At 41.8% G+C, this 25,238-nt stretch overlaps 1 non-coding gene across 1 annotated transcript; it reads right to left on the bottom strand.

Annotated features, from left to right (window-relative positions):
* Positions 1–4,988: 4,988 nt before the first annotated feature.
* LOC112997977 (small nucleolar RNA R71) lies at positions 4,989–5,095 on the bottom strand. Its single transcript, XR_003263024.1, has one exon. It is a non-coding gene; the product is annotated as a small nucleolar RNA R71 (small nucleolar RNA).
* Positions 5,096–25,238: the final 20,143 nt, after the last annotated feature.

Genomic DNA, 25,238 nt, shown 5'->3' with positions numbered 1-25,238 from the left:
GTCTTACGGATAGCAAATGAGACTTTTTTGCACTCTCGACTGGAAAACACTTACTTCTTCGGGCAAGGTGCAGGTGATGACGTTAGTCACTGCATGTTATCGGGCTTTGAGTCTTACGAATAGCAAATGAGACTTTTTCGCAGTCTCGGCTGGAAGACGCAAACATCTCCGGGAAAGGTGCAGGTGACGACGTAAGTCACTACATGCTATAGGGCTTTGAATCTTATGAATAGCAAATGTATTTCACAGTCTCGGCCGGAAGACACTGACAACTTCGGGGATGGTGTTGATGACGACGTTCCGCACTGCATGCTATCGGGCTTTGAGTCTTACAGATAGCAAATGAGACTTTTTCGCAGTCTCGGCCGGAAGACGCTGACAATATCTAGGAAGGTGCTGGTGACAACGTTAGTCACTGCATGTGATGGGGGTTTGAGTCTTATGGATAGCTGATGTGCCATCATTTTCTTCTATTTTCTAAACCCTTTTTGCACAATTTTAATTACTGATTGTTTTTAATTGTCAATTAATCAGGTAGTTTTATTATTTGGGCTCATTTAGTTAATTTGATGTTTTTAATCTAATTTCAGGAATTAATGAAACATTGGGCTTAATTCGGATTTTGGTTATGGACTAGAAGAGGGCAAATAAAGCAGCGCTTACCTTAGTTAATTTCTAATTAGGAAATTTCGCAATTTTATTTTATGTTGTTCAGTGTTTATTTCGTTTTGGGTCAGAGTATTGTAATAGGGCCCAGTGACTTTGAGTGACTCTTTTTAAACAGCAGCCTTGGGATTCATGCAAGGCTATTATGTTATGCTATTTTATTATTCAGAGCTTTTGTTTTTGGTTTTCACGTTTTTCTGTTCTAAGGCTATTGTTTTCGTTCTTAATGCAATTTTCCGTTTTCTGCTTCTAATTACAATTTTAGTTCTTGCTTCTTCTTCTACTCTCATTTACGTTTCTGTTTCATTTACATTTCTGTTCATTTACGTTTCTGCTTCATGTTTCATTTGCGTTTTCTGTTTGAATCTATGGAAGGCTAGTTTTTCTGTTGTTGTTTCCTTTTAAGGACGAAGCCCAACTCTCTTTGAGGTTTCGTTTGTAATGTGGTTTCCTGACAGTTTTCCCTTCACCAGTTATCCCAAATTCGTGAACATTAATCAGTGCACGCTTCGTGTTCGATTAATTGCCTCTGAGCCTAACTTGCGTTCATGCTTAATGGACGAAGGGGTAACTGGTGTATGTGGTGCCTAATCACGTATTGACAACCCTAAGTTGATTTTCGCTTAGTAAATTGAAATATGGTTGGATTAAGTGGTTGACTGTTAGTGACGTATTCTCCATAACCCAGGATAAGAGAATGGCTTCTGAATCAAAGGAAACAACCCGTTTTTAATATTAGTAGTTTCATATTCCAGTTTACTTGTTCTGCTCTTTAATCACGAAACAAACAAACCCCCCCAATCGTTACGGTTACTGCGCAAGTATATTATGAACATTTGGTTTGTCATTGTTCATTGGGAAACGATCTAGGATCACTTCCTAGTTACTGCATTTTCATGTTTATTTGATTTGGGTACGGCCTCGATCAATAGCAAATGAGACTTTTTCGCAGTGTCGGCCAGAACACGCTGACATCTCTTGGAAAGGTGTTGGTGACAACGTTAGTCACTGCATGCTATCGGGCTTTGGGTCTTACGGATAGCAAATGAGACTTTTTCGCAGTCACGGCTGGAAAACATTGACTTCTTTGGGAAAGGTGTAGGTGATGACGTTAGTCACTGCATGTTATCGGACTTTGAGTCTTACGGATAGCAAATGAGACTTTTTCACAGTCTCGGCCGGAAGACGCAAACATCTCCGGGAAAGGTGCAGGTGACGACGTTAGTCACTATATGCTATTGGGCTTTGAGTCTTACGAATAGCAAATGAGACTATTTCACAGTCTCGGCCGAAAGATTCTGACATCATCGGGGAAGGTGCTGATGACGACGTTCCTCACGACATGCTATCGGGCTTTGAGTCTTACGGATAGCAAATGAGACTTTTTCGCAGTCTCGGCCGGAAGACGCTGACATCTCCTAGGAAGGTGCAAGTGATGATGTTAGCCACTGCATGCTATTGGGCTTTGAGTCTTACGGATAGCAAATGAGACTTTTTCACAATCTCGGCCGGAAGACCCTGACATCTCCGGGTAAGGTGCAAGTGATGACGTAAGCCACTGCATCCTATCGGGCTTTGAGTCTTACGGATAGCAAATGAGACTTTTTCGCAGTTTCGGCCGAAATACGCAGACATCTCTGGGTAAGGTTCGGGTGACAACGTTAGTGACTGCATGCGATGGGTGTTTGAGTCTTATGGATAGCTGATGTGCCATCATTTTCTTCTATTTTCTAAACCCTTTTTGCACCATTTTAATTACTGATTGGTCTTAATTGTCAATTAATCAGACAATTTTATTATTTGGGCTCATTTAGCTAATTTGATGTTTTTAATCTAATTTCAGGAATTAATGAAACATTGGGCTTAATCCGGATTTTGGTTATGGACTTGAAGAGGGCAAATAAAGCAGCGCTTACCTTAGTTAATTTCTAATTAGGAAATTTTGCAATTTTATTTTATGTTGTTCAGTGTTTATTTCGTTTTGGGCCAGAGTATTGTAATAGGGCCCAGTGACTTTGAGTGACTCTTTTTGAATAGCAGCCTTGGGATTCGTGCAAGGCTATTCTGTTTTTCTATTTTATTATTCATAGCTTTTGTTTTAGGTTTTCACGTTTTTCTGTTCTAAGGCTATTGTTTTCGTTCTTAATGCAATTTTCCGTTTTCTGCTTCTAATTACAATTTTAGTTCTTGCTTCTTCTTCTACTCTCATTTACGTTTCTGTTTCATTTACATTTCTGTTCATTTACGTTTCTGCTTCATGTTTCATTTACGTTTTCTGTTTGAATCTATGGAAGGCTAGTTTTTCTGGTGTTGTTTCCTTTTAAGGACGAAGCCCAACTCTCTTTGAGGTTTCGTTTGTAATGTGGTTTCCTGGCAGTTTTGCCTTCACCAGTTATCCCAAATTCGTGAACATTAATCAGTGCACGTTTCATGTTCGATTAATTGCCTCTGAGCCTAACTTGCGTTCATGCTTAATGGACGAAGGGGTAACTGGTGTATGTGGTGCCTAATCACGTATTGACAACCCTAAGTTGATTTTCGCTTAGTAAATTGAAATAGGGTTGGATTAAGTGGTTAACTGTTAGGGACAAATTCTCCATGACCCAGGATAAGAGAATGGCTTCTGAATCAGAGGAAACAATCAGTTTTTAATATTAGTAGTTTGATATTCCAAGTTACTTATTCTGCTCTTTAATCACAAAACAAACAACCCCCCCCCCCCCCAATCGTTACTGTTATTGCGCAAGTATATTATGAACATTTGGTTTGTCATTGCTCGTTGGGAAACGACCTAGGATCACTTCCTAGTTACTGCATTTTCATGTTTATTTGATTCGGGTACGGCCTCGATCAAATTTGGCGCCGTTGCCGGGGAGCAGTGTCCAAAGGTTCGTAATAGCTAGCTTGCGTTGTGTGTTTAATCCTTTCGTGTTTTATGTTTAATTGTTAGTATTGTGTTAGTATGTGTGTTAGTGTTGTTTAGTGTCCTGGTATTTTGTTTAGTGTGTGTTCTGTTTCAGTTTTCCCATTAAGCGTTTCCCCTGTTTCAATCTTGGGTATTTTGCTGTGAATAGTGTTTTGCGACGGACTTAGCGACCACTTTTGCTTGGGGCAAAACAGAGTAGTAGTAGTAGTAGAAATCAAGTAGAGACGGATTTTAGCGACCACCCATGCTGAATTATGTGAGATTTTTTGTTTTAGTAGCTAGGGTTGTTATTTTTGGCTGAATTTTTTTTGGTAACTTCTTTTAACCTATATTTTGTGGGAAAAATAGCTAGAGCCTTTAGTTTGGTCAGATTTGAAAGTTCCAAAAAAGTAGCAAATTTTGTGTTTGTCGAAACTTCAAACGGCCATAACTTTTGCTCCGGTTATCAGAATCGCGATTATTATATATGTATTTGGGGTAGAAAAAAATTTCCTACGCCGTGGTAGCCTGCTCTAGGCCGGCTGAGGTCTCCATCGTCCAAAAATAGTGATTCTGTCAAAAGTTTTTTATTTTTCAAGTTTTATTCACTTATTTTTCTTAACCTACCATTTTTAGCTTCCATAGTTAGACTTTGAATTTTTGCCTGAAATTTTTTGTGCTATCTTCTCATCATTTTATAAGGTAGCTCACAAAATTTCAAGTCATTTGGATATCATTTGAGGGTAGTTGTAGTTCAAACTTGCACCTTTATTTACATGACAAGGCAACTAGTTGTGCATGTTGAATGTAGTGTATGACTAGAGGCAATCCATCTGACTTACAACCCTTTGACCCTGAGATAGATAGGACATTTCATAGATTAGTTAGGCATCATTTTATACCTTTGGATCATCCTGAGCATTCCATTACTGGTGAATCTGTGCATTATGTTATTGGTGATTTTGAACATCCTAATTTGGAGCATTATAATTTTGAGCATTCTGATTCTGAGCATTCTGATTTTGCACATTCTGAGAACATGGCACAACCTCCACCCCGTGAGAGGACTCTAAGGGAAATGGCTGCACCTGATTTCACCTATGAAAGCTTGTGCATCCAATACCCTGATGAGGATGTCCCATATGTTCTTAAAACTGGACTGATTCATTTGCTTCCAAAGTTTCATGGCCTTGCAGGTGAAGACCCGCACAAACATTTGAAGGAATTTCATATTGTCTGCTCCACCATGAAACCCCCAGATGTCCAAGAGGATCACATATTTCTGAAGGCTTTTCCTCATTCATTAGAGGGAGTGGCAAAGGACTGGCTGTATTATCTTGCTCCAAGGTCCATCACGAGCTGGGATGACCTTAAGAGAGTATTCTTAGAAAAAATTTTCCCTGCTTCCAGGACCACAGCCATCAGGAAAGATATCTCAGGTATTAGACAACTCAGTGGAGAGAGCCTGTATGAGTACTGGGAGCGATTTAAAAAACTATGTGCCAGTTGCCCTCACCATCAGATTTCGGAGCAGCTTCTTCTCCAATATTTTTATGAAAGGACTCAGTAATATGGAGAGAAGTATGATAGATGCTGCCAGTGGTGGAGCCCTTGGAGACATGACTCCTGCTGAAGCCAGAAATTTAATTGAGAAGATGGCTTCCAACTCCCAGCAGTTTAGCGCCAGAAATGATGCCATAGTTATTAGAGGAGTGCATGAGGTAGCTACAAACTCAGCTGCATCATCTGAGACTAAGAAGCTTGAAGGCAAACTGGATGCATTGGTTAACTTGGTAACCCAGCTGGCCTTGAATCAGAAATTTGTACCTGTCGCAAGGGTTTGTGGTTTGTGCTCCTCTGTTGACCACCATACAGACCTTTGCCCTTCCATGCAGCAACCTGGAGCAATTGAGCAGCCTGAAGCTTATGCTGCAAATATTTACAATAGACCTCCTCAACCTCAGCAGCAAAATCAACCACAGCAGAACAATTATGACCTCTCCAGCAACAGATACAACCCTGGATGGAGGAATCACCCTAATCTCAGATGGTCCAGCCCTCAGCAACAACAACAACAGCCTGCTCCTTCCTTCCAAAATGCTGCTGGCCCAAGCAGACCATACATTCCTCCACCAATCCAACAACAGCAACAACCCCAGAAACAACCAACAGTTGAGGCCCCTACACAACCTTCCCTCGAAGAACTTGTGAGGCAAATGACTATGCAAAACATGCAGTTTCAACAAGAGACCAGAGCTTCCATTCAGAGCTTGACTAATCAGATGGGACAATTAGCTACACAATTGAATCAACAACAGTCCCAGAATTCTGACAAGCTACCTTCTCAAGCTGTCCAAAATCCCAAAAATGTCAGTGCCATTTCATTGCGGTCGGGAAAACAGTGTCAAGGACCTCAACCCGTAGCACCTTCCTCATCTGCAAATGAACCTGCCAAACTTCACTCTACTCCAGAAAAAGGTGATGACAAAAATTTACCTAACAATTTATGTGCAGGTGAATCTTCTTCCACAAGTAATTCTGATTTGTAGAAGCAGCACATTCCCCCTCTTCCATTCCCTCCAAGAGCAGTTTCCAACAAAAAAATGGAAGAGGCAGAGAAAGAGATCTTGGAAACGTTTAGAAAAGTAGAGGTAAACATACCTCTGTTGGATGCAATAAAGCAAATTCCAAGATATGCTAAATTCTTGAAGGAGCTGTGCACTAATAAGCGGAAGCTTAAAGGAAGTGAACGTATTAGCATGGGCAGAAATGTCTCCGCATTGATTGGTAAATCTGTTCCTCAAATTCCTGAAAAATGCAAAGATCCAGGTACATTCAGCATACCTTGTATTATAGGGAAAAGTAAGTTTGACAATGCCATGCTAGATTTAGGAGCTTCTGTTAGTGTTATGCCTCTGTCTATTTTTAATTCTCTATCTCTAGGTCCCTTGCAGTCAACTGATGTGGTAATTCATTTAGCTAATAAAAGTGTTGCCTACCCCGTTGGTTTCATAGAAGATGTCTTAGTTTAGAGTTGGTGAACTGATTTTCCCTGTTGATTTTTATATTTTGAATATGGAAGATGGATTTTCTCAAGGATCAGTTCCCATCATTCTAGGGAGACCCTTTATGAAAACTGCTAGAACTAAGATAGATGTTTATGCAGGCACACTATCCATGGAGTTTGGTGATATAACTGTTCATTTTAATATTCTGGATGCTATGAAATACCCATCTGATGATCTTTCTGTATTTTGTGCTGAAATAATTGACCATGTTGTTGATGAATACATGACTGATCTTTATTCTAATCTGCATGCCTCTCACTCTTCATGCATTGAGTCTGAAATTATACTTTATCATATGTCTGAATTTGATGTTGAGAGTGAATCTGAGAGTGATATTGATTGCATGTCTGGTGGTGGTGTTTTACCTCTTGAGATTGATTTTATAGAGTCAGATAGGACTAACCATGTTTCAGGAAGTACACATACCTCTCTTACTTTCTTTATGAGGTAAAGGCTGAGAAACCATCTCCTTCTACCACTGTCCAGTCGACCACACCAGAATTGAAGCCTCTGCCATCAAATTTAAAATACGCTTACTTGGATGATAGCAAGAGTTTTCTAGTGATTATATCTGCCTCCCTTGCTGATGAGCAAGAGGAGAAGTTGTTGTCAGTTCTCAAGAAGCATAAGAAGGCTATAGGCTGGACCCTGGCAGACATTCCTGGTATTAGCCAATCCACATGTATGCATCGAATAAATTTAGAGGATGGAGCTAAACCAGTAAGACAACCACAGAGAAGACTCAACCCAGTGATTCTTGATGTAGTGAAGAAGGAGATAACCAAGCTTTTGCAAGCTGGAATCATTTATCCTATCTCCAACAGCCAATGGGTGAGTCCCTTCCAGGTAGTCCCAAAGAAGACCAGCCTCACTGTGATAAAAAATGAGAAGGAGGAGCTGATTCCTACTCGGGTGCAGAATAGTTGGAGAGTCTGCATTGACTATAGGAGGCTGAACCAGGTTACCAAAAAGGACCATTTTCCCCTACCATTCATTGACCAGATGCTTGAACGCCTGGCAGGTAAATCCCACTACTGTTTCCTTGATGGTTTTTCTGGTTATATGCAAATTACTATTGCTCCTGAGGATCAGGAAAAGACCACATTCACCTGCCCCTTCGACACTTTTGCCTATAGGAGGATGCCTTTTGGCCTGTGCAATGCCCCTGGTACCTTCCAGCGGTGCATGATTAGTATTTTCAGTGATTTTTTAGAAAATTGCATAGAGGTGTTTATGGATGATTTCACTGTATATGGATCCTCTTTTGATGGTTGTTTGAATAGTTTGGAAAAAGTTTTGAATAGATGCATTGAAACTAACCTTGTTCTAAATTTTGAAAAATGTCATTTTATGGTTGAGCAAGGTATAGTTTTAGGCCACATTATTTCCAATAAGGGTATTGAAGTAGATCCTGCAAAAATTTATGTTATTTCACAATTGCCTTACCCCTCTTGTGTGCGAGAGGTGCGATCTTTTCTTGGTCATGCAGGATTCTACAGGCACTTTATAAGGGATTTTAGCAAAGTAGCCCTTCCACTGTCCAACTTGTTGCAAAAGGAGGTGGAGTTTGACTTTAATGACAGATGCAAAGAGGCTTTTGATTGCCTCAAAAGAGCGCTGACTACCACCCTCATCATCCAGGCACCCGATTGGACAACCCCTTTTGAGCTTATGTGTGATGCATCAAATTATGCATTGGGGGCTGTCCTTGTTCAGAAAATTGATAAATTGCCCAGGGTGATATATTATGCTTCTAGGACTTTAGATGCTGCCCAAGAGAATTATACTACTACTGAGAAAGAGCTTCTAGCCATAGTTTTTGCTCTTGAAAAATTTCGATCTTATTTGCTTGGTACCCGCATTATTGTTTACACTAACCATGCAGCTCTAAAGTACTTGTTGAAGAAGGTTGATTCTAAGCCTAGGTTGATCTGATGGATGCTCTGGCTCCAAGAGTTTGACTTGGAGATCCGTGATAGGAGCGGAGCACAAAATCTAGTTGTTGATCATTTGAGTCGGATCGAATGTGTATCAGATGCGGATTCACCCATTCGGGATGATTTCCCGGATATATACTGTATAGTATTTCTGACTCTCTTTCTACTCCATGGTTTGCTAACATTGTCAATTATTTAGTTGCCTCTGTTTTTCCTCCCTTAGCATCTAAGGCCCAAAGAGATAAAATTAAAAGTGATGCTAAGCATTTTATTTGGGATGACCCTTACTTGTGGAAATTGTGCAGTGATCAGGTAATTAGACGATGCATTCCAGATCATGAGACTGACTCAGTCCTGCAGTTTTGTCATTCTTCCGCATCGGGAGGTCATCTGAGTGTTCAAAGGATAGCTCGCAAAGTGCTTGATTGTGGTTTTTATTGGCCCACCATCTTTAAAGATGCGTGGAAGATCTGCAGCACTTGTGAGCAGTGTCAGAGAGCAGGAAATACACTTACATGGTGACAACAAATGCCTCAGCAACCTATGCTATTCTGTGAGGTGTTTGATGTATGGGGTATAGATTTCATGGGCCCTTTTCCTGTCTCTTTTGGTTATGTTTACATTCTCCTTGCAGTTGACTATGTTTCAAAATGGGTGGAAGCCAAGCCCACTAGAACTAATGATGCTAAAGTTGTTGCAGACTTTGTTAGGTTTAATCTGTTTTGCAGGTTTGGAGTACCTAAAGCAATTGTTAGTGATCAAGGAACCCATTTTTGCAACAGGACAATGCATGCCCTGCTTAAAAAGTACGGGGTGGTACACAGGGTATCCACACCATACCACCCCCAGACCAATGGACAGGCAGAAATTTCTAACCGGGAAATCAAGAGAATTTTAGAGAAGATTATGCAGCCAAGCAGGAAAGATTGGTGTACCAGGCTTGATGATGCTCTCTGGGCACATCGGACTGCCTACAAAGCACCCATAGGAATGTCTCCTTATCGGGTTGTCTTTGGAAAGACATGTCATCTTCCAGTGGAAATTGAGCACAAAGCTTACTGGGCAGTGAAGACTTGCAACTTCTCTATGGATCAAGCTGGTGAGGAAAGAAAGTTGCAGCTGAGTGAGTTAGATGAAATCCGCCTAGAAGCCTACGAGAATGCCAAGTTCTACAAAGAAAAGACCAAGAAGTTCCATGATAGCATGATAGTTAAGAAGGACTTCATGGTTGGGCAAAAAGTGTTATTGTATAATTCTAGGCTTGGACTCATGAGTGGTAAGTTGAGGTCAAAGTCGATTGGTCCTTTTGTTGTTACTAATGTTTTTCCTTATGGTACAGTTGAGATCAAAAGCGACTCCACAAAAAAGAGCTTCAAGGTCAACGGACATCGAATTAAGCCATTCCTCACGAACCCTTCTTTAGTGGACGTAGTGGTGGAAGGGACTTCCTTACTCCACCCTACTCTTCCTCCACCATGACTTAGGGTGTTTTTCTTTTCTTATCTCCTTCTTTGCTTTTATTACACTTGTCCGATTCTATTTGATGATTTAATTGTTTTTAATCTTTTAATTGTGCTACATTGAGGACAATGTGTTGTTTAAGTATGGGGGGGGGGGGGGGGGAGTGTTCTTTGGTTTTGCTAGTTTTGTTGGTTTTGTTAATTTGTTAGTTGTGTTAATTTGTTAATGTTGTTAGTTTCGTCGGATTTTTAGTTTAATATTTTGGGTCAATTTTGTGTGCATGTACGACTTTGCATGTTTTTCTTTGAATTATAGGATATGTTCAAGAAATGGGTAATTGTTTTGAAAATAAAAGTTCTTGACATTTTGTGACTAGAAATCCTTGATTCTCCTCTACATGTCATCATAGTTTTGAAAGCTCAATTTGAAAGTGATGAGTTTACCTTTGTGAGAATTTGAGCCATCCATCATCATAATCATTTGGTGTGTTTTGCCCCATTGATTGCTTGCACAATAGCCATGGCTTGATTCTTGTTGATGCTTCCTAATTCACATGCATATTTGGAAATGATTGAGGCAATTTTGTTCTTATAAGCTTCTAGCCAAATGGACTTACCTTGAATTAATTCCTTTGATAGCCCTTTTGAGCCTTGTTTCCCTTTCCTTGTTTTGAAGCTCACTACAAGCCTTAAATGAAAAAACCATGATATCACCATATCCTTAAGGAATTTTGGAGCTTTGGAATTGTTTTGGGAATAAGTGTGGGGGGTTTTTGTTTCATTGGATAACTTGTTTTGTTGGCTATGCTTCATGATGTATTTTGGGCGATACTTGATGTATATTGTATATTGGTTAAATGTTGGACATGCTGAATCAAATGTTGTTTCTCAAAGGCTATAGAGCAAAAAAAAAAAAAATCGAAAAAAGAAAAAGAAAAGCAATAAAGTTTAGTGAATAAGATCTTAAATGGCACAATAATGATGAAACTCTTGGTTCTACTCTTTATGTTTAAGTTTTATCTTTACTTCTTTTTATTTTCTTATTTTTTCTTAATATGCACTTATTCCCCATTGCTACTCTATTCCTTTGGGATTTAGCCACGTATTCCATATTTTTCCGTACCTTGTCCTTGGTCCCATTACAACCTTAAAAGACCTTTTGATCCTCATGTGCTTGTGTTTATGGGTTGATTGTCAATTTTAGAATCTTGCCAAGTTTATGTGGTGTTTGCTTTCATGGGTGCTTTGAGGGTAAATAGTAGCCTAGACACTTGAGAGATAGAGTGTATATCTTGTGAGGCTTTATCACATTTCATTCTTGAGCTGATTAACTATTTTGCCATGATTGGGTTGCTTGGATGATTTTCATGAATGTCTTGACTTTTTGGATCTCCTTATGTTAGATGTTACCCATTCCTTTCATTCCTTGATGTTCATTGAGAAATATGTGAATGTTTTTGTTTGTCTCTCTTTGATATCCTTGGATTTTGTTCTTTGTTTCATTTTTCCCAGGAGTGCAAAAGGCTAAGTATGGGGGGTTTTGATGTGCCATCATTTTCTTCTATTTTCTAAACCTTTTTTGCACCATTTTAATTACTGATTGGTCTTAATTGTCAATTAATCAGGCAGTTTTATTATTTGGGCTCATTTAGCTAATTTGATGTTTTTAATCTAATTTCAGGAATTAATGAAACATTGGGCTTAATCCGGATTTTGGTTATGGACTTGAAGAGGGCAAATAAAGCAGCGCTTACCTTAGTTAATTTCTAATTAGGAAATTTCACAATTTTATTTTATTTTGTTCAGTGTTTATTTCGTTTTGGGCCAGAGTATTGTAATAGGGCCCAGTGACTTTGAGTGACTCTTTTTAAATAGCAGCCTTGGGATTCGTGCAAGGCTATTCTGTTATGCTATTTTATTATTTTGAGATTTTGTTTTAGGTTTTCACGTTTTTCTATTCTAAGGCTATTGTTTTCGTTCTTAATGCAATTTTCCGTTTTCTGCTTCTAATTACAATTTCGTTCTTGCTTCTTCTTCTACTCTCATTTACGTTTCTGTTTCATTTACATTTCTGTTCATTTACGTTTCTGCTTCATGTTTCATTTGCGTTTTCTGTTTGAATCTATGGAAGGCTAGTTTTTCTGGTGTTGTTTCCTTTTAAGGACGAAGCCCAACTCTCTTTGAGGTTTCGTTTGTAATGTGGTTTCCTGGCAGTTTTCCCTTCACCAGTTATCCCAAATTCGTGAACATTAATCAGTGCACGCTTCGTGTTTGATTAGTTGCCTCTGAGCATAACTTGCGTTCATGCTTAATGGACGAAGGGGTAACTGGTGTATGTGGTGCCTAATCACATATTGACAACCCTAAGTTGATTTTCACTTAGTAAATTGAAATAGGGTTGGATTAAGTGGTTGACTATTAGGGACGAATTCTCCATAACCCAGGATAAGAGAATGGCTTCTGAATCAGAGGAAACAACGAGTTTTTAATATTAGTAGTTTCATACTCCAGTTTACTTGTTCTGCTCTTTAATCACGACACAAACAAACCCCCCCAATCGTTACTGTTACTGCGCAAGTATATTATGAACATTTGGTTTGTCATTGCTCGTTGGGAAACGACCTAGGATCACATCCTAGTTACTGCAATTTCATGTTTATTTGATTCGGGTACGGCCTCAATCAATAGCAAATGAGACTTTTTCGCAGTCTCGGCCAGAACATGCTGACATCTCTTGGAAAGGTGCTGGTGACAACGTTAGTCACTTCATGCTATAGGGCTTTGGGTCTTACGAATAGCAAATGAGACTATTTCACAGTCTCGGCCGAAAGACTCTGACATCTTCAGGGAAGGTGCAGATGACAACGTTCCTCACTGCATGCTAGCGGGCTTTGAGTCTTACGGATAGCAAATGAGACGTTTTCGCAGTCTCGGCCGAAAGACGCAGACATCTCCTAGGGAGGTGCAGGTGACGACGTTAGTCACTACATGCGATGGGGGTTTGAGTCTTACAGATAGCAAATGAGACTTTTTCGCAGTCTCGACCGAAACACGCTGACATCTCTGAGAAAGGTGCTGGTGACAACGTTAGTCACTGCATGCTATCGGGATTTGGGTCTTACGGATAGCAAATGGGACTTTTTTGCACTCTCGGCTGGAAAATACTGTCTTCTTCGGGAAAGGTGCAGGTGATGACGTTAGTCACTGCATGTTATCGGGCTTTGAGTCTTACGAATAGCGAATGAGACTTTTTCGCATTCTCGGCAGGAAGACGCAAACATCTCCGGGAAAGGTGCAGGTGACGACGTAAGTCACTACATGCTATTGGGCTTTGAGCCTTACGAATAGCAAATGTATTTCACAGTCTCGGCCGGAAGACACTGACAACTTCGGGGATGGTGCTGATGACGACATTCCTCACTGCATGCTATCGGGCTTTGAGTCTTACGGATAGCAAATGAGACTTTTGTGCAGTCTCGGCCGGAAGACGCTGACATCTCCTAGGAAGGTGTAGGTGACGACATTAGTCACTGCATGCGATCGGGCTTTGAGTCTTACGGATAGCGAAAGATACTTTTTCGCAGTCTCGGCCGGAAAATGCTGACATCTTCGGGAAAGGTACAGGCGACGACGATAGTCACTAGATGCTATTGGGCTTTGAGTCTTATGTATAGCAAATGAGACTTTTTCGCAGTCTCGGTTTGAAGACGCTTACATCTCTAGGAAAGGTGTAAGTGACGACGTTAGTCACTGCATGCTATCGGTCTTTGAGTCTTACGGATAGAAAATTAGACATTTTCGCAGTCTCGGCCGAAAGACGCTGACATCTCTGGGAAAGGTGCAGGTGACGATGTTAGTCACTGCATGGTATCGGGCTTTAGGTCTTATGGATAGCAAATGAGACTTTATCGAAGTCAGAGCCGGAGGACGCAAACATCTCTGGGAAAGGTGTAGGTCACGAAGTTAGTCACTGCATCCTATCGGGCTTTGAGTCTTACGGATAGCAAATGAGACTTTTCGCAGTCTCCGCCGAAAGACCCTGACATCTCCGAGGAAGGTGCTAGTGATGACGTAAGGCACTGCATGCTATCGGGCTTTGAGTCTTACGGATATCAAAAGAGACTTTTTCGCAGTCTCAGTAGGAAGACACTGACATCTCCTAGGAAGATGCAGGGGACGACGTTAGTCATTACATACTATCGGGTTTTGAGTCTTACGGATAACAAATAAGACTTTTTCGCAGTCTCGGCTGGAAGACGCAGACATCTCCGGGAAAGGTGCAGGTGATGACGTTAGTCACTGCATGATATCGGGCTTTGAGTCATACGGATAGCAAATGAGACTTTTTCGCTGTGTCGGCCGGAAGACGTTAACATTTCCGGGAAAGGTGCAGGTGATGACGTTAGTCACTACATGCTATCGGTCTTTGAGTCTTACAGATAGCAAATGAGACTTTTTCGCAATTTCTGCCGAAAGACGCAGACATCTCTGGGAAAGGTGCTGGTGACAACGTTAGTCACTGTATGCTATCGGGGTTTGAGTCTTACGGATACCAAATGAGACTTTTTCACAGTCTCGGTCGGAAGACACTGACATCTTTCGGAAAGGTGCTGGTGACGACGTTTGTCACTGCATGCTATCGGGTTTTGAGTCTTACAGATAGTGAATGAGACTTTTTCGCAGTCTCGGCCGGAAAACACTGATATCTTTGGGAAAGGTGCAGGTGACGACGTTAGTCATTGGATGCTATTGGGCTTTGGGTCTTACGGATAGCGAATGATACTTTTTTGCAGTCTCGGTAAGAAAATGCTGATATCTTCGGGAAAGGTGCGGGTGATGACTTTAGTCACTGCATGCTATCGGGCTTTGAGTGTTACGGATAGCAAATGAGACTTTTCCGCAGTGTCGGCCGGAAGACGCTAGCATCTCCGGGAAAGGTGCAGGTGACGGCGTTAGTCACTACATGCAATTGGGCTTTGAGTCTTACGAATAGCAAATGAGACTATTTCACAGTCTCGGCTGGAAGACTGTGACATCTTTGGGGAAGGTGCAGATAACGACGTTACTCGTTGTATGCTATCAGGCTTTGAGTCTTACGGATATCAAATGAGACTTTTTCGCAGTGTCAGCCGGAAGACGTTGACATCTCCTAGGAAAGTGCAGGTGATGACGTTAGTCACTGCATGCTATCAGGGTTTGAGTCTTACGGATAGCAAATGAGACTTTTTCGCAGTCTCGGTCGGAAGACGCTGACATCTTCGGGAAAGGTGCTGGTTTCTGAGAATCACTTTAAATTGGTGAGAAAAATTGTTTCCGTGAAGAAAATCTAAGCCGAGGCGCTTCCGAGATGTTTTTGTGGGTGGTTTTGCGAGGATTTTCCGCCGTTCTTCGTTTGTTCTTCGTCGTTCTTTGGTCTTCAACCAGTAAGTTCCCGAAATCGAATTTTTCAATTCATTCTATGTGCCCTTAGTGGTCCTCATTTGTTTCGTGTACTTTTATTTTTATTTCATTTACTTTCTGTACCCCCTTTTGACGTGCTTTAGTCATTTATTTAAGTCATTTTCTCGCCTAATAAAAAATAAAATAAATTTCCACTGATAATTTGAATTGTAACATCTTTTAATTTCTGTTAAAATGAAATCCGACCGTTCGGTCATGCCTTAACCACGTTTAAAACCAAAAAAGAGGCAAAATAATAATATAATAATAAAAAAATATCTTTTAGTAAAATAATCAAAAAAATCAATCGGACGTTTTTTTCTTTGGGATTTTTTCTTTCTTAATCGAATTGACCAATAACCAAAGTGAAACTAAGGTTAAAATCAATTCATAAATCAAATTTTTGTCATCACCTAAAAAAGCCATTTTTAAGGTCCAACGCCTTAAAATGGTCTTTTCCGCTTTTATTGGTTAAACGTAGATCTCTAAAGAAAGCCTTAAAACAACACGTAGCATTATTACCTCTTTTCAAAAAATAGCAAGAGATCATTAATGGTCCAACGCCTTAAATGACCTTTCATTCAATAAAAACGTATTTTGCAAAAAAGATAAAAACAATTTAACCAATGTTTGGTTCTCAAAGAACTACGTAGGTCTGATTTCCTTATCCCAATTGAGGAATACAAAGGAGTAAGGGAAACACTCTCGTCGACCACAAAAAGATAAAAATATAAAAAGGCATAAAAAGATATAAGAACGTAAAAAAGGGAATATAACATAAATTGAAGTCATATTTGCGCATTTGATTAAAGGCTGCCGTCTTTTGCGACGGACATGTGGGGTGCTAATACCTTCCCCGTGCGTAAATACAACTCTCGAACCTTTCACTTAAAGTTCGTAGACCACGTCTTTTCCAGTTTTTCCGACATTTTCCTCAAATAAACATTGGTGGCGACTCCGCGCGTATTCCTTTCTTGGAAGACGCACCCGTGAGTCTCACGTCGCCCTCCCGTCGAAGGGTAGGTTGCGATAGTTGGCGACTCCACTGGGGACTGTTTTTAGAGAGTTAGGCCATTTAATCTTGTGCAATGTTTTATCATGACTTTCTCCTTTGTTGGTTTCCCTTTATTTTTCTTATGTTCTTTTATATATAACTCTTTGATGCTTTTAGTGCGTTTTAAAATGTATGCATGAGGTAAATATTTATTCATTTGATGCACACAAACACCAACACTATTTGCACACACGGTGAGTTGAAAAAGGGCCCTATACCCGGGTTCATGGGAACATAAGGAGTGGAGGTGAATCTGTGATCATGTTGGGTCTCCGACTTGCTTGACTATAGTGAACCCTCATCTAGAGTTTTTTTCTTTGATAACATATTGCTGCTAGTAGTCCCTACTGCTGCAATATGTTCTTCGAAGGGGATGATACCTCTAGAGACCATCAAGAGAGATATGACCACCTTGGGAATTATCACTAAAAGCCCTTTTAGCTCCCTCCCGTGTAGGTTCCTAAAATAGGGGCACGAAGCAAACACGCTGCGTGCCATTTTTTCACACTGCCATGCATGTAGTCCTAAGTGTCATGTACCCCTTTGCTTATATTTGTTTGTGAATATTGTTGTACTATGTACATCCCCATGTTGTGCCTTTCGCATATGCATCATACACGAGTTCTGTCTTGATCCCCTCTCTTTGGCAAACCAACGGAGGGTCCGTGTCACCTTCTTAAATACATACGTTGGGCACCGTGCTACCCCAAGACGTTGTATCTAAGAAGGAGACAATTTCCCAGGCTCCCGTATTCATAAATTGCATCTGTGTCATATGCATTTCTTCATGCATTCATCCATTCCACCCATGATAGATGTCGGAGTTTTGATTCGCACTGGGTTTTTTGTTTCCCTTTAGTAAACATGGGAACAAATCAAACTGGCAAAAGGTTTTATCAAGTCAAGATTAAGGGCCTAGATATCACCAGCATTAAGGAGTTGGGGCGGTTGATGGGACCTCTCCAAATGCAAGCCTTCCGCAAGGCGTAAGGAAATATCTTAGATTTGACCATAGTAGAGATATCCACAGAAGCCATTGTATCACTCACCCAATACTATGACCAGCCCTTGAGATGCTTCACGTTTGGAGACTTCCAATTAGTATCGACTGTTGAAGAATTTGAGGAGATTCTAGGATGTCCTCTTGGGGGAAGGAAACCGTATCTTTTCTCCGGATTTCTTCCCTCATTGAGCAAGATTGCAGTTGTGGTCAGGGATTCGGCGAGAGGATCGGATCGTGTAAAGCAAACTCGAAACGACATAGTGGGCCTACCACGGAAGTACTTAGAAGAGGAGTGGATCCCATTTATGGACGTATTAGCATTGCTAATCTTTGGGATTGTCCTCTTTCCAAACATGGATGGTTTGGTGGACCTAGCCACAATTGATGCTTTCCTTGCATATCACCATAGCAAAGAGAGCCCAGTGGTAGCTATCTTGGCGGACTTATTTGACACATTTGACCGAAGGTGCAAGAAGAGTGGTGCACGGATCGTCTGTTGTTTACCCGTTCTTTGTGTATGGTTGGTTTCGCACCTATTCCAACAAGACATAAGGCATCCATGTCCACTACGAAGCCATCGCTCGTGTGTCGAAAAGAGAGGAGTAGATTGGGACCAACACTTGGCTGGGATAGGAGGCAGAACAATCAACTGGTTTCCTCGATGGAAGGAATGAAAGGAGGGAGTTCTCTTCTCATGTGGGGACTACCCAAACATCCCGTTAATAGGAACGAGGGGTTGCATTAACTACAATCCCGCACTTGCTATAAGATAGTTAGGGTACCCCATGAGGGGAGCACCGACGGAAGAGAGCCTCTCTCCTTTCCTTGTGAGAGATTTCGGTGCGCAAAGTTTCAAGGTTATACAAAGAGTACATAAGGCGTGGGAAGGCCCGTTAAGGAAAGATAAAGAAGTTAAGGGCATCCGTAATAGCATCATCGGTGGTTATCATGAATGGCTGAAAGTTCGTACGCGAGGGTTAGATTGGCTCTCCAAGTTGAAAATTATCAAAGAGGAGAGCTTCGAAGCTCCAGAAGAGGATGAAGAAGTTCAAGCTCTAAAAACAGAACTAGGAAAAGCAAGACTTGCCAAAGAAAAATTCAGGTTGGTCGCTACATACGTCCGGAAAAAGTGTGTCGGGTTACAAGAAGAAAATGCAGCTACCGCAAGAGCCCTTGAACAAGAAACCAAGAGGGCTCGCAAGGAAGAGCATGGCCGTGACAAATTTCGTGGAGCTTTATGAGGCAGCAACAGTGAGCTCAAGCTTCGAAGGGAAGAGAGAGACCATTCATGAGCACATAGCATGGTCTTAAAAGAGGAGTTAGCTGCTTGCTCGAGGTCCAAAAGAAACTTGTCTCAGCGTTTATGCGAGACAGAGATAAGCATGTTAGCCATCGTTAACAAGTACCAAGAAGAACTAAATCTTGCCATGGCCCATGAGCATAAAGTGGCAGACGAGTATGCCCAAGAGTACATGGAAAAGGAGGCTAGAGGACGGGTGATCGACTCGTTACATCAAGAGGCAACAATGTGGATGGACCGATATGCTCTTACCTTGAACAGGAGTCATGAACTTCCTCGATTGCTACCCAAAGCCAAAGCGATGGCGAACACCTACTCTTCCCCCGAGGAGATCCACGGACTTCTCAGCTATTGTCAACATATGATAGATTTAATGACCCATATAATTAGAAACCGCTAGGAAGTTTGTACAGTCCCTCAAATCTTGACTAGTTATAACTTTCTGAATAAAATGAGTTTATCCCATGTTTTTACTCCAAAGATCGGTGCGAATCAAATCACTCCCGCATTTTATCTCTAGCATGCATTCATTTTTTACCTACTCCTCACGTTTGGTTTTTTAGGAAAAACACCATAGTTAAACGCGCCCCAAGGCCTCCCTATCGCACCAGATGACATGTCGGCTTTGAAAGAGCAAATGGCTTCCATGATGGAGGCCATGTTAGGAATGAGACAACTCATGGAGAAAAAACGTGGCCACTGCTGCCGCTGTTAGTTCGACTGCCGAAGCAGACCCAACTCTCCTAGCTACCGCGCACCATCCTCCCCCTAACGCGGTAGGACGAGAAAGGAGCACACTGGGGCACAACAGCAACCCCCATTTGGGATACAACCGGGTAGCTTACCCTTATGGATTACCGCCTAATTACACGCCGCCAGTCATGCATGATGAAGTGAGTCATGTCTCTTCCCCCGTCCTTGAAGGGGAGCCCCCTCGACAGCCCAACGAGGTCCACGAAGATCATTGAGAGTATGCCCAAGGGGATGTCGATTTCTACCCCCCGATCCCCGTCAAGGGGCCGGCACCCAACACATTGCCTCAGCACAACCTCACTCATGCATACGCATACACATGCATATTTTGTGATGACAGGAGCAGAATCGTCTTAGGCAGTGGTCAAATGTCGGGATGGGGCTAAAGTCAGAAATCAATCAAGGTAAAACGGTAGTGCGGCCACAGTTTGTTGCACGATGTCGTTTCCTACTTTCAGGTACTTAGGGACGGACACGAGTAGAGGCTAGGGTCACGACGGATAGATTGTCGTCCCTTGCCCGGCTCTGGACAAACGGAAAGCGCTGCTGGGAGGTAGCCTAGTATCCTTTAAGTTCCCAATAGTTATTACTATTGTATCTTTAAAGTAAATATTGGATGCCAGATCTACCCTAAGGGGGTTCGAGTAAGTGAACGCCGACCCGTGGGAAGCCGTACTTATTTCTTCCCTAAAAAAATGCAGGTTAGCTCGCCTGGGCGAGCTGAGCTCGCCGGGGTGAGCAACCCCTGCACGAGGGTGGTTAAAAAGGGGGAGGGGGAAGTTTTCTGCACCCAAAAACTCTCCCCCCCCCCCCTCATTCAAAAAACGAAAGCTACGGGATTCACGAGTTTTGCAGCCCTAAGTCACCATTTTTGTGTTTTTGCTTCCATTTTTGCACTCTTGCTCACTCTCTACAAGTAAGTTCACTTTCCCTTGATTATTTGGCTCTCCATTGATGTGTTTTAGTGCTTTAGTTGCTCATTTTTTGCAAAATTCGTGAAGCAATTCATATGTGAATCCATGATAGTTTGCTTGAATTGGGGGGTCATAGAGGATGGTTGTAGGCCTATTCTATATTCTGAAATGCATGGGCATGTTGCATTGCCCCAGTGCCTCATTTTTTTATGTCCAAACATGCGCCCACCAAGTCTTCGATGAAATGCCTCAATGGCATTTGTGCATGATTTTGTGAAACATAGCTTGTGGAACGAATTATGCACATATGGCTGCCATTGTGAGTGTGTGGGCAGTTTTGTAGAAGCTAGACTAAAGTGCCAAAAGCATGACTTACGCCTAGGAATCTAAGTTTTTGGTTTTGAATGTAAAAGATACATGAATATTAGAACATGTTTGTGAGGTTTTTGACTAGAATTTGAATTTGCTGCCTCATGAGGAGTACCTTGCACCTAGGTAGCATGAAAAATACCTTTCGATAGTATGTATATATGTTGAATATATAGCATGAAAATTCCTTGCAAAGTTTGTGAATATATAGCAAAAAATACCTTTCAATAGTGTGTATATATGTTGAATATATAGCATGAAAATGCCTTGCAAAGTGTGTGAATATATAGCTAAAAATGCCTTTCAAAATGTGTATATGTTGGATAGGTAGTGTAAAAATGCCTTTCAAAATATGTATATTTGTGAGTAGGTAGCATAAGGATCCTTTCAAAAGAAATGTGCATGTATGTGGGATGTAGCAGGAAAATGCTTGTCAAAAACATACGTGGATATGTGTCATAAAATGCCTTTCACAAAAAAAATTGTGTGTGTGTGTGTGTAAATGCATGTATATAGGTATGTGTCATAAAATAGCACATGCCCCAATATGATTGTTTTGTAAAGTGCATGTTGACACTCGCACCATATAAGTGTTGTTTAGCTCTTGTTTGTAATGATTGGTATTTCCTTGTAAATTAACTTTCCAAATGTTTGTCCTCGCAGGAAATGGCTCTGAAAAAGCTTTCCGCGAAGAGATCTAGGAGGGACGCCGCGGCTGAAGGGACCAGTGCCACCCCCGAGTTTGATAGCCACCGTTTCAGGAGCGCCGAGCACCAGCAGCGCTTCGAGGCCATCAAAGGATGGTCGTTCCACAGAGAGAGACGTGTCTAGCTCTAGGACGATGAGTACACAGATTTTCAGGAGGAGATAGCTCACCGACATTGGACGTCGCTGGTGACTCCCATGGCTAAGTTTGACCCTGATATAGTCCTGGAGTTTTATGCTAATGCTTGGCCCACAAAATAGGGAGTGCGAGACATTCGGTCATGGGTGAGGGGTCAGTGGATTCCCTTTGACGCAGATGCCTTCAGCCAGTTCTTGAGTGACCCGCTAGTGTTGGAGGAAGGCCCGTAGTGCGAGTTCGGTCAAAGGAGGAACAGGGCCGATGGGTTTGACGAGGAGGCCATTGCCCAGCTGTTATCCACACCGGGGCAGGATTTCGCCCGGACCGCTACAGGGGGCGGGTGCGGATCATGTGCACCAACATGACCACCTTGACCCAGATGTGAATGACATTGCTGCTCAGCAATGTCTTGTCTAGTGATAATAACTCTAATCTCCCTATGCCGAAGTGTCCGCTGGTGTATGCCATCCTGGCACGGATGAGTGTCCACGTGGCTCAGTTGATTGCTGACGCCATCTATTTATTTGCAGGTATGCCACCCACCAGGCACCCTCTAGACTCGGATAAGTCTAACAGGGCCCTAGGGTTTCCGGCATTGATCACGGGCCTCTGCCAGTCATTCGGGGTTCCCGTCACCCCTAGTAAGGTGATCCGATCGCTGATCACCCGGGCCTTCATTGAGAAGTATTGCATGCCTAGGCAGGTGCAGGATGATGCACCTCAAGCCGCAGACGTATCGCTACCACCTCATCAGGCTGATCCCGCTAGGTCACTAGGCATGGAGCGTTATCTACAGCAATTGGTTCGCCAGCAGGCGGCCAACCACCGGGGGCAGGTGTAGATACATGAGTGTCTTTACCAGCTCAGCCTCAGTCAGCAGGGGCAGGGTTTCGCTCCTTTTGCGTGCCCTACTCCAGAGCAGTTTAGGGCTGAGGTCGCATAGCCCGAAGAATTGCCTGACGCCCATGCAGGGGAGGCACCTGCAAGATCCCCCGCCGATGCAGAGGAGGCCCGCATGGATGAGGAGATGACGGACTTGCTCGGTTTCTTGGGAGGAAGCGGAGCCCCGTGACCGAGGTCACCGCACCTTTTTATTGACATTTTTCTGTTAGTTTGCTATTGATTTTTTCTGTTATTGTCTATATTGCTGTTGACATTACTATTTTCTGTTATTGTTCATATGGTTACTAACATTACTATTATTATTGTTCGTTTATGTTAGGAAATTTTGGCTTTATGGCTCTCAGTTATTTCGTCACCGTTTTTGTGACTTACCATTTCATGCGTTTTTCGTTTACCTTGTGGTTAGACGTAAGTAGGTAGTGTGCGCCCTTGTTTGCACGACCTTTTCAGAGAGAAAAAGAAAAAAAAAAGAGAGGAAATGAACAAATGATAAATAACTTAAAAAAGAAAAAAAGAGGAAAAGGAAAAGAGAACAAGTAAGAAAAGAAAAAGAAGGGAGAAAAAAAAGAAAATAAATAAAAATAAAAATTTGTCTAGCTAAAAAAACAACATGCTTGTGAAAGGAGATAACTTCTAACTTTTCTTTGAAAAAAATTCATTGATCATAACCAGTTTTTGAAAAAAATGTGTATACATTTGAAGGGTAAATGCTGTGAAAGTTTTTCTGAACGCCCAAAAATGGTCTCGGATGAATGCACAAGTTGATAAAAGAACATATTTTGGAAACACTAGGTTGACTAAAATAGAGAAAATGAATCCTGAGCCCTTGTATCACATAACCATAAAAGTTTGATGCTTGAGTGTCCACGTAGGTGCATGCATGACCAGTTTTGCGTAAAATTTCCTAATCATCATTGTTGCATTTGTGTCATGGAATTAATGTGGGACATCCCTTTTATCCCTGGACCGCTGGCCAAACCCACGCCCTGACATATGTCATGTCCAGCTGTTCTACAAACCTTGAGCCGAAATCCCAACTTACCATAAACCTTGACCCAAGGTGAGAATGTCCATCCTTGCTCTCGGAAGAAAACAAAAAAAGAGGAAAAAAAAGGAAAAAAAAAAAGAAAAAAAAGGGAAAAGAGGAGAAAATTCCCAATCAAAAATCGGAAGAAAACAAAAGAAAGAAAATTCCCGATCAAACATCGGAAGAATACAAAAGAAATATACAGAAAGGTCTTTGGACCAGACAATATCTGAACAATGCAGAATTGTCACCAAGTAAAAAAAAAAAAAAGAAAGGAAACCACGACCTAAAGTGGTCCTCTCCCTTTGATTGCCAACCAAAATCCTGTGCGCTAGCGACTTTCTCGCCCCGCACTAAACAAAAACAGAAAAGGAAAAGGCAAGAACACTCAAAGCCGCATTCCCCACAAGAAAACAAACCATTCCCAAGAAAAAGTTCTATTGATCCATGATCACGCATGTAATCTTTGATTTGATAGGAAATGATTTGCAAAATCAAGTCATGTCATATCTATGGTTTGGAATTAGGACGAAACACTTACCTGTGTGAGATTGATACACTTTGAGTGATTTTCTTCAATTTTTGTTGAGCCTAGTCTTTCCTTTAAGTGGTCATTTTGAAACGAAATGCTAACATCAAAATCTCATTTATGGTTATGAGAAGATTTCATCAGCATACTCTCCTTCCCCGGTAGACACATTGTTTTTCATCCAAAAAGCATATGTTGCTCTGATTAGTTGGAAGTTTTGTCTTTTTACTAAAACATGCTCGCATTTCAGTAAAGAAAACACCGAGACTATTTTAGTCTCACAAGTTATCCAGAACTACGTAGGTCTGAGTTCCTCATTGAGGATACGTAGGAGCAAGAGTCTCGCTTTTGTCGGCCGCCCCACAATCTCTGTCATACTGACCTTGGGGTCATGTGACATGCAAAGACAAATTATGGTCATTCCGCTCACCTTTTCGCCATTCAGACACAATCGTGTCCAAAGCGCTCACCTTTTCGCCATTCAGACACAGTCGTGCCTGATGGCACACGGAGACAAATTATGGTCATTCTGCGCCCTTTTTTCATCCAGAGGTGGCGGTCCCGATGACATGCGGAGACAAATTATGGTCATTCTGCTCACCTTTTCGCCATTCAGACACAGTTGTGTCCGATGGCACGCAGAGATAAATTAAGGTCATTCTGCGCCCTTTTGTCATCCAGAGGCGGCGGGCCCGATGACATGCAGAGACAAATTATGGTCATCCACACGCTTTTGCTATCTGTAAGACTCGATGAGTGATAAGTGCGTAGAGATAAATTATGGTCATTTTGCGCCCTTTGTCATTCAGGAGCAACAAGTCGAGTGATAAACGCGCACAGACAAGTTATGGTCATTTTGCGCCCTTTGTCATTCAGGCACAATGAGTCGAGAGGTGGGTGGAGACAAATTATGGTCATTCCCTTCACACCTTTTCGTCGTCTAGAGGCGATCGTCTCCGGTGGCACGCAGAGACAAATTATGGTCATTCTGCGCCTTGCCTCCCAGGCTGGATCGTGTCCGAAGACACGCAGAGACAAATTATGGTCATTATGCGCCTTGTGTCAAC

The sequence above is a fragment of the Glycine max genome, chromosome 9 (assembly GCF_000004515.6).
Source record: "Glycine max cultivar Williams 82 chromosome 9, Glycine_max_v4.0, whole genome shotgun sequence".
Taxonomy (NCBI): Eukaryota; Viridiplantae; Streptophyta; class Magnoliopsida; order Fabales; family Fabaceae; genus Glycine; species Glycine max.
Note: the sequence above shows the minus strand (reverse complement) of the source record. Positions and strands in the feature narration are given on the sequence as shown.